The 16,682-nt window shown below is 43.4% G+C and overlaps 1 protein-coding gene across 4 annotated transcripts in view; it reads right to left on the reverse strand.

Annotated features, from left to right (window-relative positions):
• The window catches only part of POLG (DNA polymerase gamma, catalytic subunit), an 862,381-nt gene extending 846,120 nt beyond the window's left edge, over positions 1 to 16,261 (reverse strand). Inside the window, exon 1 of one of the 4 annotated variants that reach the window (XM_085644442.1) lies at positions 16,180 to 16,261. The gene's annotated coding sequence lies outside the window, so the exon portion shown is untranslated. Of the gene's footprint in view, positions 1 to 16,141 lie in introns of all 4 variants that reach the window. The other 3 variants (XM_085644444.1, XM_085644443.1, XM_085644441.1) reach the window with 3 other exon arrangements.
• Positions 16,262 to 16,682: the final 421 nt, after the last annotated feature.

Genomic DNA, 16,682 nt, shown 5'->3' on the forward strand with positions numbered 1-16,682 from the left:
AATTCTGTAGCTTGCAGCATGCCCCTTGAGTTCTCTGGCTCTCCGTCCTTGTCTCGTCTCTATGTGCCATAATACTTTGGTAAATGACAGAGAGTGAGATTTCCTCAGAATTCCCCAGTGCTCATGGGGTGGTATGGATTGGCGCAGCAGCCCCGTCAGCCCAGAGTCTAGAGGAGAATGAGGAGTCCATTAAGAGTACACCCGCAGCTTCTCTTTGCTCTGCCCTCTCAAGCAGTTCCTTCCTTTTCCATACCGTGCCTGGTTCGGTGTCTATATTCCCAGTGACCTCTTCCTCAAAGTGTAGACTACTTGACTCATTCCAGCCGCTGCCTGGTGACTCTCCACCTGAACACCGCTTTGAGACGAAGGGAGTCTCATCCACCGATGAGTTGGATGTATCCAAGAGAGAAAAGACCTCATCGCCAGAGTCTGTCTCCTTCAGAACATCAGGGTTGTCAGGGCTGTCATTTTGCTCAGCCCAGCTCTGGCCCTTGTGGTTTCCTGTCTTATACTTCGTTATGGATGCTCTCAGAGGCGCTATATCCATTATCGGGGATGGTTTTAAGAATTTGAAGACTGCTTCGGTGCCAACTGCTTCTGTGCCTACAAACACTGATGACACAGATGCAAGCCTGGGGCCACCCCAACAGAGACCACCCCCCCCTCCCCCCCCCCCCACTGCTCCAACACTGCTTTAAGCTCAGAAGACTCACCTGCAATTCCTGCATTATCCCCATTATCAAGGCTCACCTAAGTGCTCTGGTCGGACGACCCAGCTTCCACTTGCCGGCTCTGCTGAACGCCTGTGCTGACAGCTTCAACATGCACGTCGGAGCCAACAGCTTCCCTGTCCATCTCATCTGGTTGGCTCATTCTGCTTTTGGCTGATAGATTTATTCCCAACATTGACAGACAGGGGTTTCTCCGCGGCATTTTCCTTATTGCTTGTAGTACCTACCCCAGCATACTGCACTCCAGCGCTGCCCTTCGCCGACCTAGAAGCATGAGCCAGGCCGCGAGCTTTAGTTCCTCTCATGATCTTCGGCGGCATAGAGGTCACTGGGGAGGCTGCACCATGTCCACGCGCACCGAACACAGGCCGAGAACCACAAGTGAGACCCCAGGTAAGGTGGGATATTAAAAGCAACCGTAGATGGAAATGTACACTGTGCACAGCCCAGATCATATCCAAAAGGAAATCACCAACTGCACGGCCGAGCATATAATTCCTCACCAGCTTAAAGCATCACAGGAGGGGCGTTAACCAGGAGATAGAGCTTCCACAGCCGACTGTGCAGCCGCCATCTTGCCCTTTTAGACAAATTGCACATTTTTCATGCATTTCTGTAACGTAAACTTCCAGAATCAGAAGGAATCCACAAAATTCCTACCACTCAGCATTCTCCCACTTGTCTCGATAAAAATGCTACTTCACTTGTGTGGCTTGGCCTAATGCATGCAACAGGCAAGCATCAAACCAAGGTCAATGGAAATCGCGCAAAGTGTCTCTCATTGACCTTGGTTTGATTTGGGACTATCAGCAGCACTAGGCCAAGACTGTTGCAGGTCATTTTAGCGGTGGGATTAAGCCCAATGCCTAGGGGGGCAGCCTACACCCATTTCTCCAGCAAAGACAAATCCCTGGTGTCTAGTGGACTTCCTGCCCCCCCTACTCCCCAAGAAGCAGATTGGAGGTAAGAACATCCAATCTGTGTGGGGGGGTGGGGAGCAGAGGGCCAAAGACTTATGGGCCCAGGGAGGTGAGGGAGCACCAGCCCATTACCTGTGGGCAGGGGGTGGGAGTTGGCTGCCCCTCTTCCAAATATAATCTCTAGTGGTCTACTGGGTTTTCTGTCACCCGCCGGGGGGCAGATGGAGGAAAACACCTCCTATCTACCCCCGATGATGGCAGAAAGAATGCTGGGGGTTTTATGGGTGGGTTTGGCTGGCTAAGCCCAAAGCCTGGGAGGGCTGCCCCCACCCATTCTGCCTTTAATAATTAACCCCTGATGTCTAGTGGGATTTCTGCCCACCGGGGGCAGATTGAAGATAAGAACCTTCAATCAGCCCCAGGAGGGGAAAAGACTTTTGGACCTGGGGGAGCACTAGCCCATTGCCTGGGGGGCTGCTCCCTCCTCCAAATATAGTTCCTGGTGGTCTAGTGGGCTTTCTGCCCCCCGCCAGGAGCAGATTGGAGGGAAACTCCTCCAATCTACTGCCAATAGGGGGGAGAAAGACTGCTGGGGGTTGCATGGGTGGGTGGTTGGGTGGGTGCTAACCTCAATCCTTGAGAGGGCCGTTTCCATCCATTTTGCTTTTTTTTTTTTAAATCCCTGGTGTCTAGTGGGTTTTCTGTCTCCCCATCCCCCAGGGCAGATTGGAGGCAAGAAATACTTTTGTGCCTAGGGGAGGAGAGGAGCATTTGCTCATTGCCAGGGGGCTGCTCCTCCCTTAAAAATATTCCCTGGGGGCTTAGTGGGTGGATCCCTCCTGTGGCGACCCTCAAGTCTGGGTACACTAGGAAAAGGTACCATTGAAAAGGGAAGGTTTCTCCCTTTCAACGATACTTCTCCCATCTGCTTCTGTGTTGAGGAAGCTGAGATATGCCCCCGAGCACCTAAGCAGTGAAAGTGGAATGCCATGTGCACCAATAGTCATTTCTGAGAAAGAAAAAAAAAAGAGGCTGGGGAAAACTCACATCCTCACTGAAGGAGTTAAAGGTTTGAACAGATATATAGTTGGAGTTCGTTTTCCACTTTCGTAATGTTGCTTATGTTCAGTAGTGCAAGATCATTCAAGAGACTGAAGTTAATATTGCTTTATCATCAGGTGTCTCCATATACTTTCAAAGACCCTGACCGTTTCCATTACCCTGTGAGGTGCCTTCCAGTTTGATAGATTAATGTGAAAATCTAGCATCTAGGTGTCAATATTTTGAAAGTGTTCCTGCCAGGCACCTCAGGTTTTTCCATACTTGTAAGGACATTTCCTAGCTTTATAAATCTCTTTCTCTAAGTGTGAGCAGCGATCTATACCTCATATCGCCTTTGCAATGAGGGTGCTTCAATTGCTCTCAATCTCCCTCCAATATACCTTTCACTATCAATCATTACATCCATATTAAAGTGCAGCTGCCTCTTGTGTCCCCACCTCTTCAACTACTGGGAAAGCCATTTTGGGTGTAAGGTCAATGTGCGAACCCAAAACGGTACATAAGCAGTGTTGCATTTTTTTCCTGTATTGTTGGATCACTGGGCATTCCATTAAAATATATATAAAAATGCAAAAGTGCCAATAGTGTTGTTGTATCATGTGCAGGTTGGTGGATTTTCAGTACCCATCTACCAAACTTTTTATGGAAGAAATAAGTTCTATGGAAGCAGTTAAATTGAATGCAACGGAGATAGGCAGAGATAGCCATGCTGCAAGAAGCCATCCAGGCCTCTTTCCATTCACTATCATCATTAATACATAGATCTCCCTCCCGTTGGGAGCAAAGGCCCGTGGGGGAGGGTGTTGATTACTAGTGTACAGCAGTGGCAGCTCCTCCTCTAAGGGGTAGGAGCGTCACCCCACTGTGCTGCAGCAATGAAGGAAAGGATAAATAAAATTATAATAACATTGTTATTATCATTGTATTTGTTCCTGCGGCAGCAGCATGGGGGCAGGGCGGGCTGCTCTGCTCACAGAGCATGGAGGGGAGCGGAGGGCACATTGAGGTGCGCATGATGCTTTGGCCGGCCATCTCGGGCTGGCCAAACAGTAATCCGCACTTAGCATGCATTACAGCATGGGTGCAGAACATGCCCAGGGCCCCCAGTCCCATCTGAGCACCAAATTTCGGCACTCAGACCAATCAGAACGCTGCAATGCAGCGTTGTGATTGGCTTTGGGGAGCCGATCAGAATGCTGCATTGCAGCATTGTGATTGGCTCAGAGGAGCCTACACTGCTTCCTGTTCGGCCGATGGAGGAGACAATGTGGGACAGAATAGGGAAGAGGTAAGTGTATTTTTCTTTTTTTACACTCCCTTACCCCCTCACCTCCCGCCCCGAAACATCAGATCCATGCCAGCTGCCACTTGGGCACAGTATAACCTATATATACCACCCTTTCCCAGTGGTGCCAGCATTTGCTTGGCATCTAAGGAGTTGCTTTCTGGGAGTTCCCGAAATAATTACTTGCAAGGCTCAAGTTCATTCCTTAATTGCAGGAAGCAGAAGAATTGGGATTTATACAGTGACAATTCTCTTTTAAGGTAATCCGATATTTACATCTGGCTATCTTCCCACTCGTCGCCAAGTATGGCAATCCCAACATAGTCGATTTAATGGAATCCCTGTAATTTCCTTGAACAGGGAAGCTAATCTCCCACCCATAAAGGCTAATAGCTGATACGTTTCAATACTTTGTGCCTAGCAAGTATCAGGGCTTTTGTGACTTCAGTGAATTAGTCAAAGATCTTAGCTCCATATGGGAGGCTGAGTTCACCTACCTCTTGGAACAAATCTAGTTCCGAATGTGTTTTGAGACATCTCCCACAAAGAGCCAATCGTTGATAATTACCAGCTGGGCTGCCCAACAGCAAAGCTGTATGACCATCACACTTAATCCGTTCTCATAGACTGACTGTGTGCATTAGTGAAGGACACCCTGGGTTTTGAGACTCCCTATATATATTACCATATATACGCTCGTATTTTATCAAAGAATATTTGTGGTATGTTGCCTCACAGGTTTTTAAGAGTATATATCAGTCTAGGTAAAGTAATTATTTTATACAACCCAAGAATCGAAATTAGAAGGATGGCCCAGCTCCTTAACTCCTCAAATGTTTTATGTATCAGGAAGGGAATAATAAGGTCCCAATTTTGTTGGGGGAATAATGAAACGAAAATTCCTAAATACTGGAGTTGTTGGTTTGGACCTGTAGATGAGGGTTGCAATTGCACCTTTCCGGGCGATTTCGTCAACGGTACAAGGACTGACCTGTCAAAGTTAACTGTCAGGCTGGAGGCCCCTTTCTACAAATTCAATACTGGTATAATATATTTGTTGGGCGAAAGTGTGTGTTGAATAAAGAGGAGCACATCACTAACGTACATTAAGATAGATCTTCTGTTATTTCATCCCACTGGAAGACTCTTACAAGCGCAATCCTAACCCACAGGACCAGCTGTTCAATAGCAAGTCGGAACATTAAATGCAAAGAGGGGCATCCTTGTCTGGTGCCATTTTCAATTAGGAATAGATCCGAAAGTACTCCAGTTTCACTTACTCAGGCCCAAGGTGCCCAGTAGAGCGTTTCGAAGTTTGTAAGGAAAAGAGGGGAAACATTCATTTTATGCAAGACTTTCAATAGGAACTCCCAGCTTAAGGAATCAAATGCTTTTCTGAATCTATAAGAACCAGTGAGTTTGTAGCTTCTGGCTAGAGCCAACTGCAGATGGCTGAGGCAATACCCAATACCATGTCCTGGGACAAAAGCCATTTTGATCCAGATGTATTATCATTACCAATCAGTTAATCACTTCTATTGCAAATATTTTGGTCTCTGTGTTGATAAGGAAATTAGGTCAGTGGGAACAGCAACACTCTGGAGATTTTCTTGGTTTTAGGATAATGGCTGTTATAGCTCCACAATGATCTTCAGGTAGCTGGCATCCCTTGGTGGCTTGGCTAAACAGAGATAATAGGTGGGGGTTATTAGGGATACAAATGTTCTGAAAAATTCCACCAGGTGCTGTTGAAACCTGGAGTTTTCCCAGATTGCATTCCGGCAACTGCCTCCAAGACTTTCTGTGGTGTAGGTAATACAGGTTTTCAGGGTCTAGTATGTTCCATGGTTAACCCAGAAAACATTTGATAAGGGAATTTATTATTTTGACTTTGAGGAAGGGCATAATGCATACAACGATCTATAATGGGCAGCAAAAGTATCTGCTATATCTTTAGTGACTGTCACTATTCGTCCATCAGAAGTCCTTTCTCCAGGGACGATTCTGGCCAGCATATCCTGAGTAACCAACCAATATATGAGATTACGCCAATTGTCTTCTGAATCGCAAGCTCTAATTTATGGAAGCGCCATTCTAATATGTCTGGCGGAGGATGGAAATAGATCTTTTACTTGTGTTCTTATGAACTCTAACTTTCTTATGAGTGTTTCTACACAAGAAAGCAGGCAAGTTTTTGTAACTCCAATGATTTCGTTTCGAGGGCTACAATGCTGTTGAGGTCAGAGTATTATTGTAAAAGTGCTTTCTCATTGATGACACCAGTTCATCACCCATGACCCACCAGGCCTTAAGACACCATACGACCTATGGCCCACAGTTAAGGAGGTATACATTGAATTCTGTTGAATAAGCGGATACTTCTTGTGGGAGAATGTCAAACCTTGGACGTCAACCACTGAGAGAAAGACGTACTCTAATTGTGAGACCGAGTTATGTAGGCTGGAGTAAAAGGTGAAATCCTACCCAGCCAGATTTATCATACGTCACTCATGCCCAGGAAATCTTTCCATTCATATAATCTTTGTGTCTCATTTCAAGCTCCTGGCCGAAGTCGCAAGGTGTCCCTGTTTCTATTCAGGAGTCCATTGAAATCACCTTTTTTAGGAGTTCACCTGGCGCAAGTACAGAACAGTTGTGAGAGACTGCAGTGTATCATTCAAGAGCAATTTGATAAATTGGAGAGATAAACAGTAATAACAGTCTACCGCTGTCCTTGTAGACAGGACGAAGCATCCTAGGTTTATAGTCAAAGGGAGGGATTTGTGCAAAAGTATAGCCATACTGGGGTAAAAATCCAGTTTGTTCTCTGTAAGAACAGTATGTCTGGAGATTGTCACTTAGCGCATTGTCAGATGGCCTCTTTCTGGGGTCACGAAGAGGCAGGGATCGGTTAGCCCTGTCCACAACAAAGTACATGGATCTCTCTTCTGCTGTTACCAGGGATTGGAGGCCTGTTGATATGAAGCCGTGAGTTGGGTTCCCTCAGCACCCTCCGCAATACCCAAAATTCTTATGTTATTAAGTCTAGCTCTTCCATCTGCATCCTCAGCCTTTTCCTCTAGCAGTTTATTGACTTTCAATAGACGTGTGATTTTGTGTTGAAGAGACTTGATTGTATTCTTTGCCCCAATATTCTTCCTGCTGCTTCTATTATGTGATCCACCCCATTTCTCCAATTGTGATGGAGGAGGGAAACGTAAACCACTACCACTTCATTCTTGTGCCTTAGTGACGACTGCATATAATTTGTTGCTTGAGGGATGACTGTTGCAGATGTATTATCAATCACTCCTGCATTTGTATGCTGGCTCATGGGTGCCAGGTGCAGGTCGGGCATCCCCACCGGCTTGGTGTAACTGTCAAGGTTCTCTTGCACAGATGGGGGCAGCTTTGTCATTGCCCGTGTTCCCTTTAGTGAGGCACTCAGTCTACAGGTAGGATCACTTCACTAGCGATGGCCGCATATATCTTGTAGGGTTTCTGTCAGGCACAGAGGAGAGTGCTGGAATTGGGTAGGAGAAGGGGGAGGTGGTGCACTGCCAAAGTCACTATGACAAAATATGCATTTTTAAAACGACCCCTCAGTACTCCACTCTCCAGGCGTACCCTCAGGATGTTGTAGTCCAAGCAGGGGAGCCAGTTTTCTCAATGTGAGGTATGAGGGAGGATGACTGCCCTAGTGTCCCAACCTGTGTAAGATTACTACTCTGCAATGTGCGGTCTTATTGTTGTGCATTTAAGATAAGTCCCTACCTCTGCAGAGCGATCCAGAGCTCTGCCCGATGCCAGGGTAGCAGTTCTTCTTGTAATAACCTGCTCTGTTGTTGATGCAAAGTCTCTGGGCAGGTGCAATCTGGAATATGGGAGGAGGGGCAGTGTGCACAATCACACAAAAAGGAGGAGGGCAAAAGGAAAGCTCCCAAAAGGCTGCCAGTTCAATTATCTCTTCCTCAGCTCCTGGTGCTACGCGTCCATTAAGGGAGCTCATCCCCTCCACCCTATGCACCTGATATTGTACCTGCCTTGCTGGTCCTCAACCCACTCACTGCTTAAAAGGTGTGGTTTCAGCATCCGCTGTCTGCCCCCAGAAAGGTTCACCGTCCTCCCTCTTCCAAACGAGACACAACCGCTAGTGTAGTGTTGGCATTTGTCTGCGTGATCTGGCCAGCTTTCAGCACTGCTTTCTCTGGCAGTCCTTACTGTCCGCTGGATGTTTCATGTGCCACTGTTATGTTGCTGCAGCCCGTGGATTACTTTCCCAAACCACTGTATGGACGCAGGTCTCATTATCACAGCAGAGGTACCTCTTAGCCCTGCCTGACACCCATTTTCCCCTAGGGAGAGCACAAGCAGCTTCAGGCATACTCCCTGGATCCACTTCTTGAAGACATTGGAGGGGCTGGTGCATTTGTTGGAATTGTTCTTGGCCATATTCGACCTGCTGGGTGCCGGGTTGAGGACTGTGGTGAATTTCTGGGGCGCCGGTTCAAAGCTCAGAAATGAGCTGCTGCCATCTTCAGTGACTAAGCCACATTTCCTATTCTGTACTTTCAAGATATATATTGTGCTTTGGAGGAATGATATAGAGTAGAAGAACGCCTTGGAAGCTTACAATCACCATCTACTTTATGCAAAAAGCAAATAAACGTGCAGGTTTGTGGAAAATTAAATTATGTACCTTTGTTTGCTTTAAATATATTGATTGGCAGCTTCTAAGTAGAATTGTTAAATGTATGCAGATGGCTAATTTCCAACCGTGCCTTTTGTGATATAAAGTTCTGAACAAACCTGCTGTTAACATTTTTTTAAAGTCTCTGCTGCCAAGAGGTTGCTCATTTTTGAGTGACTACATTTCTAGTTTTCTATATTCTGGAACATTTTTAATTAATAAAAATGTAATTACAAAATTGAGTGCATAGTTCATAACGTTTCAGAGGAGGGTGTGAGTCCGAAAACAGATTTGATTCCAGCCAGAAATTCTGCGTGCCAATGAATAAAGCCCAATTAAGTTAATGTATGGGCTTGGTAGAATATCAGTCAGAGTTTTGTGCCACTTTAGTACTTTGTTTGATACTCAAAAAAAAACAGATCACCACAGAAACCTGGAATGTGGGCAGCACTCCCTCCACCCCACCCCCCAAAATCACTAAATATGTCTGTTCAAAGCAGCACTTATGCTTTGATGTGTGCGACTTGAGGAGCTTTCCCATTTGCAACTTATGGCACTGGGTGGTAAAACAAGAGAGGGGGTCTTGACTCCTAACCTGAGCCATTGTCAAGTCATAACCTATACAGTAAGGCCAAATACATTTACCAGTGATTAAAATCCTACTGACTCCACTTTGCCTACAGAGTTACTGCAACACAAACTCTAAATGAGGAGGTTAAAACCGCACTGATTATCATGGGTGCGAGTTGTAGATTAGGAACTAGAACACCAGTCACATCTGACATAGGCGTAAAGTATTCATTTTTTTCAGCGTTACAGTGATACAGCAGGTTTGCTTATAGTCTCAGCTTCATGTTAATTGTACCTTTTAAATTGAAACTTAACATTTGTAATACATTTTGAGTAACCCTATATCTCAGTTTTGATATAATGTGACTTAGTGATTAATAGAACACACAAATACTTGAAAGCTCTCCTGGCCTAAACGACATGAACAACAGAAAGGAAGTGCATAGGTTATACAAGGGTTAGGTCTTCAAAACTTCTCTACATAGAAGTAGCTGATTTTAGGACCACATCTGAGCAGGGAGCTGATTCCAGTGCTAAGTAGGCAGTACAGTACACACTCATCTGTCTAAATGAGAGTGACGAAGCTTGGGAACTGACAACAAGCAGGCATTGACAGATTCTGCTTCTGGCTGGGTCAGTAACAAATGTATATAAGCCTTAAATAAACAGGGCCCAAACGATGGAAAGCTTTAAAAGGGGTACACGTTACCTTAAAATTAATCCTTTCAGAGATTGGGAGCCAGTGTAAAGATATAAGGAAAGAAGAGAATTACGTTGTTATAGTGCATAGCACTAACTGAGCAGCGGAATTCTGGATGCATTTAAGTATCTGGAGAAGCTATGTGGGAGAGCCCAAAAGGAAAAAGTTTGAATAATCCAATTGTAGTAAGATGATGGTACTAAATCACTAAACAACGGGACTAACTGGGCAGATAAAAAGGAACCGTAAGCAGAATTTCCAATGAGAAAAAGCAGGAGGAAGAAAGTTTTCCTGCCCGTGATGCCAGATAATGTTCATCTGCAAAACAAGCACCCAGGTTGCATACCATCAAAACGGTTGCTGGTTGAAGACCAAGATGGACAGGCCAGCTTGAAGATTTTCAAGTCAATTGTTACCTGAGAAGAATCTCAGTTTTATATGCAATTAGTGTCAGGGAATTTTTTATCATCCAATCAACCACCAACATACAGTCAGGAAAAGTGGTGTCTCCATTCTGGACATAATAGTCAAACGCAACACGAACCCAAATATTGTCGGCATAACTCATCAGAATGAGATTTGCCAAATGACTCAATTCAGCAAAAGGACAGACATTTGGTTAAAAATAAACAGACTAAGGAAGGAACCTTAAGAAACTTCATGCAAGACAGCTTTAAAATCAGACTGGTAAGGAGCATGGCAGACCACTTGGGCACAATTGGGCAAGTAAGACTTAATACATCCGAGGGCAGCACCTTTGATGCTAGCCTCCTGTAGACGCTTGATCGGCGTGGCTTGTAAAACCTTATCAAATACGGTAGGCAGATCAAGAAAACCAGAGCAAAGGAACTGCCATGATCAGCCACCATTCGTAGGTCATCAAGCACGGAGGCTAAAGCAGTCCGAGTGCTGTAGGAAACCTTAAAACCAGATTGGGCAGCTTCCAGAATATAATTAAATTCTAGAACAGAATATTCTTATTAATGGCTCTTTCGAAGACTTGTCTATAAACTTAAATTGAGAATTACAAAAAGTTGTGATTTTGTAGGCAGAAAAAAAAAATCAGGAAGTTTATTGTAAAGCTCTTGTGATGAGACAGGTGTTGAGACTATCTAATTATGTGAAGACAATGAATGAGCAAAACTAAAAATCTCATTTGCGGTGCTACTTGAATGATCCACTTTATCTTCAAAATACTTGGCCTGCACAGTTTGTACAGGCTGTTTATAGGAACAAAGAACAACGTGGAAAGAGCTTTTTTTACAGGGAGCATTATCCTTGGGCCATAATCTCTTCTGTTTTGTACAATAAAGTTTGGCTTCCTTAAGGGTAAGATTATATATCAGGAAGACAAGGAACCAGGGAAATAAGAACTGGAGGTGGAAACTAGAATCGCTTCATCCAAGGCAAATGTGATTTTATTATTGATGGCCTTGAGGTCGTCTGATATAGAAGAAGAAAAAGATGAGGGGAAACAAACATCAGTCCGGGTATTACAAAAGCTTTCAGGAGATAATCTAGCCAAGGCACATTTATTGAATGCCTTTCCATATCAGAGAATTTACAGCAAAAAGTAAAAAACAATTGTAGGTCCAAGCCAAAAAATGAGATGAGTCAATTGATCAATCCAAAAAGTTTATTTCAGTTACGAAAGCCACCATAAGAGCGCATCACAATTAGTTAAAAAAAAATCTCAAATCATCCCATTGTACAAAATATATCTTAACAATAAAAGTATTTAAAAACAGCTAAAACACAGCGAAGCATATGCACTTTTAAGAAAATAGTTAATCAGAGACCTCATATGTCATGAAGTGCAGTATTACATGAATTTTCTTTGAACAATAGCACATTTTAAAACTATTCAATTATACAAATACTTCATAAAAGCAAACATATTTAAAACAGCAAGATCACAGTACGGCACAGGCACTTTAAAAAAGTAAATTATGAGCAACCTCACAAGTCCAGCAGCATAAGGTGCCAAAATAACGTAGATTTTCTTTTAGCAATAGCACATTTTAAAAAGAAACAGATATTAGCCCATAGTGAAGTGGAATTTAACAGTTGCAAAAAAGACAGGGCAGCACCACATCATCTTGTTCCTCACATCCTTAAAACTAGAATTAAAAACCTGAGGTGAGTCACTAAAAACTCCTTCAGCTAAGGAGATTATGAGATCATAACTGGGGCTGGTAACTACTAAACTAAAGATTGAGGTCCGAGAGTGAGCTAGTATGAAGAGCAGTGTTAAAATGAGTAGGCACATTTGCCCAAATATTGAAGTCATCAAGTACTAAGAAATAAGAATTACTCAATATAAAGAGAAACAAAAAGTCTTCATATGAACTGCAGAAATTCTGACTATCAGAGTGGCCTATAACAAATAACGCCAGAAATATATCAAGAAGAGTGACAGACAGCTCTAGGATCTCTGCACTTAATGAACTGAGTGAAAGTGGTGAGAGTTTCAAAGGGATTCTACCAGGAATATCTAGCCACCACCTTTCCAATCAAGTTTATGTACATGAAAATTTCTTAAAATGTACAGTGCAGGCACATGAAAGGTCAGGGGCAGAGGCTTTAGTCGTCCACGACTGTAATAAAAAGTATATCAAGCTGATGATTTAACAGAAGGTCATTAGCCTCAGCTGATTGCTTGTCCAAGAAGCAAACATCAACTAGAGTGCATTTTAATTTACACAATTGATCTAACCACAAGGTTATTTTGGCATCTCTATTTCTAACATAAAAAGTACTGTATATGCATTCCTCAGATCAGATGCTTATGTGAAATCTATTTAAATTGTAATGCCTATTTGATGTACTAGAGTCTTTTCAACATCAAAACATTGCTCTTTTTAAATTTAAACTCTCTTTTAATAATAATTTCTTACTTAATCTTAGGTAAGACTCCCGGTTGTCTGTTTAAATTGATTTTTACATATAAATACAGCTGGAAAACCTTTTGTTTTTTTGTCTGTATTTATATATAGAAACGGGAAAATACTAACAAAACAAATGCTCCTGTCACCTCTGTGCTCCTCTATAAAATCCGTGTCAGAGGCGCACAGGGGCTGTGGGAAGAAATCTGAAACTGCTGCTCTGGAAGGGGCGAACAAGTGCAGCAGGGAGCGCTGTGTCTGCAGAGACCCTCCAGCACCCTTCGCCGCAGTGGTCACGCAAGGTAAATTGCTAGAGCAGAGCATACAGCCAATGTCCATTAAGAGGTGTGAAAACACCCCAGGACATCAGGTGCAGCCCCAGCAACCTTTTGTTTTTTTGTTGTACGGGAGGGGGAAGGAGGTCGATGGGACAGGGCACGGGGGCAGACAGGGCACGAGGGGCAGACATGCCCCCAAGAATTATCAGCATAAAGCCAGCCTGGGAGCATGTCTCAGTGAGTATGCACTGCTGTGGGGCAGTGACGCTGAATGAGAGGTGTGCGGGTCAGTTAGAATTAATTTTACCCAGCGAGCAATCGCAGCCAGGGTCTGGAAAATTAGTAGCACTTAAATAAAATAATAATAACAGAAATGACTGTTGCAGCTCGTGCTTTACATTTTACCCTACGCACCCTTTCTGTCTTGTGGCATGTTATGCTATTGTAGATAATGGTATGCTGGCAAACAACTATGCATATAGATCTCTATATCTAGAACTATGTACACAAGTATAACAACATACCGAGGCTAGACAAGCTGGCGCCATTCATTTATAGACTAACATCCGTTACAGAAAGCTCTAACAGAAAAAACTGCTATTCTCAATATCGTATAAAACAAGATATTTTAAATAGTGATATAGTGTTATACATGAAATTTGCTTGATATTTATTTGAGTAATTCTCCCTAGTATCAATATCAGAACACTATTCTGTACAGATAAATATGCAAGATACTTTGGTGATTTACAATGCCTTGTGGGGGAGGTCATCGTCTAGCGCACACTAAGAATGGCCTGATATTCAAGTATCAGCAGAGGCAGTGTTCACAAGGAACTCATTTAAAAAATAAAAATTAGCAGCTATTTATCTATCCTAATTAAATCAATTAGAACAACCAATCTACAGTAGAGCCATCATTCAATAAGGCAAACAAATATTATCACAGTGATTTTTGTCAAAAGGCCCATTCAATAGAGATTTTTTTGAAAACCTCACCTCAGCTGAGTGTTGTTTATTTTGCCAAACAAATTTAAACATACAGAAAGGCATAAAAGACCTATTGTCTGTGTATATACACTTTATACATGTACCATATATGAAAGTGAATTGTGAGCCCCAGTGTAGTGACCATAACCAAGTCAGCGAACTATAAATAGTGGTACAACGGAATTGTGGTGGCGGTTATTGGTAAGTTAAAGAGGAGCAATTATCGAAGATGAAATACAATACATTTTTCAAGGACAACTATGTTTAGTTGAGGGCTCTCTCTTTTTAATAAAGTTGATGACGTTTTGACTATCTCGTGTTACGGGGTCTCTTCAGGACAACATTTCTGGGGACGAGCACCACAACGGCTGCCCAAGGTGTGGAGTTACTTCTATTAGCTCAGAGTCTTCTTACAGTCAGGAGAAGAATTACCCTTTGAAATGAAGCCACGGCCAGGCTCCAGTAGTGTTCAAGGTATGATGATGAACCGACTGATAGTGAGTAAGAGGGTCATAATTCTTGGCCACTTCAGGCCCATTAATTAGGCACAACTAAGCCCACAGGATCGTTGTGCTCCATTGTCACTCTAGTGGCGTATTCTTTGAAGGTCGCAGTGTTGCTTAATGCATATTCCAGTCACGCAGTGAAGGATACTACCGGCGTGTGTCAGGGAACTAACCCGCAGTGTAGAGATGAACTCAGGGGTGTAACACAGGGCCCCCAGCTCCAGGGGGGGGCCCTCAGAACAGAACTATGGTCTGAGGCCTCCGGATAAAATGCGGAGTGGGGGCCCCTCTGTGTACATTGCAGGGGGGCCCCTTAAACTTTCGTTACGCCACTGGATGAACTGGAGCTGCTGCCACGACCACTCACTGATAAAATGTGAGTAAAAGAGGGAGTGATACTTTAACTTTTTGCCAGACATCTGCGCAAACGAGACCTAATCAATACCACTAATTCGCGCATCTTTTCTTAGAGAACAGGGAAGACATTAGCTCCCAATATTTAAAGTGCGCTTAGCATAGGCTTCATTTGCAAAAACAACCGAGTGCAAGCGTGCATGTCATTTTAAATAAATATGGAAGAATACTAGCTGCAGCGTCTTTTTTTCTTGCAACCAAAAATAATTGTGGATAAATACGGAATAATGGTCAAAAGAATAAATGCCATAAAACCAGTAGCCCTGATCTTAGGACATCTGTGACTCAAAGAAAATACACTCAGGGGCTTCAGTCATTATTCTGAGGAATCAGCATGTCTCCCTGCATTATTTTATGATTAGTAATAAGTATCTTTTTGATACTACCCTCCATCATATGAATTCCAGCCACCGTTCACTCTTTTTTAGTCCTACCTGCATGTCTTCTGTGCAAGGCAAGGGAAAAGACCTCAACGCCTTACTGCAAATAAATGTGGAATTCAAATGATTCTACAGAGCACCGTTTACCACGGGACCCAGCTCTCAACAGACAGATTTTAAAAGGGGGTGGGGGCACAACGAATGTACTGCATTGACTTTATCCCTACAAAATAGCTATCCTATGCAAACGTGTGAACTATAAACCTCATGAGGGTTACATGAGTATGCTTAGGAGTAACAACAGAAAGGTTTTTCCGTTTTCTACAGGGGCTGAACAAGTGGAATAATCTTCCTGAATACGACATTGGGAGAATAAATATAATATTTTGAGATTCTGGCAGGCAACGAAAGAACAGAGTAAGAAACTGTATTTGGTCTCTACTTTAATACTTAGGATAGCTTCGACGAATCAAAACACTTTTGAAATTTCTTAATTTATCTGTTGCTCTAGGTTTCTACTGCAGAGGTGTGAGAAATACTGAGTTCTGCTGAATTTTCGATTTTTGTTTCTTGTCCTTGACATGTGAATACGGGCCATGTCAGTAAAATAGCAGCCACTTGGCAACCCTGCGTGCACAGAGAACCGAATTTAACAGTACTGAAATGGCAGTGCTAATCCTTCAGATTATGCGCATATAGCAGAATAATAAAATCATTAAAAAAAACGCACACAATCGCATTTTACGTGATCACCTGTCCGCTACTTACACGGACCGCCTGTGAATACATCTTAATGTGCGTTGTCCCTTATTGATGTTTCAAGTCAGGATTTTTGACCGCAACATCAGAACTTCCGGGTCAGATGAAAGCCAATACCAACGCTGAACATATTTTAGTACTCGAACGAGAGGAAGGAGGATACTAGTGATTTGTAAAATCAGCTAGGATTGGACACACCTCAGCTAATCCTAATGCACAAAGTATTGCGGCATGCTCATTGGCTGTGGAGTTCCATGTCGCTGTAGCGTCTAAACACTGACCAAGCCGACCTCTGGTATTTGGCGATTTCTAGGCAATTTTTGAGAGGTTCGACTTTGTAGGCGGAAGACTCCCCTGAAGTAATTCACGAACCGGATAGTAAATCTAGAGTCGGGCGTGAGAGTTGATTTTGGCTCGGATGCTACTTCTCACGATTCTCAATGAAAGGGTTTATGGGAGTAGGGCGAGTGCAGTAGCGGCAGTGGCGGTAGTGTGTTCGCTTGGACACGGCC

This window comes from Triturus cristatus, chromosome 3_1 (genome assembly GCF_964204655.1).
Source record: "Triturus cristatus chromosome 3_1, aTriCri1.1, whole genome shotgun sequence".
NCBI lineage: Eukaryota > Metazoa > Chordata > Amphibia > Caudata > Salamandridae > Triturus > Triturus cristatus.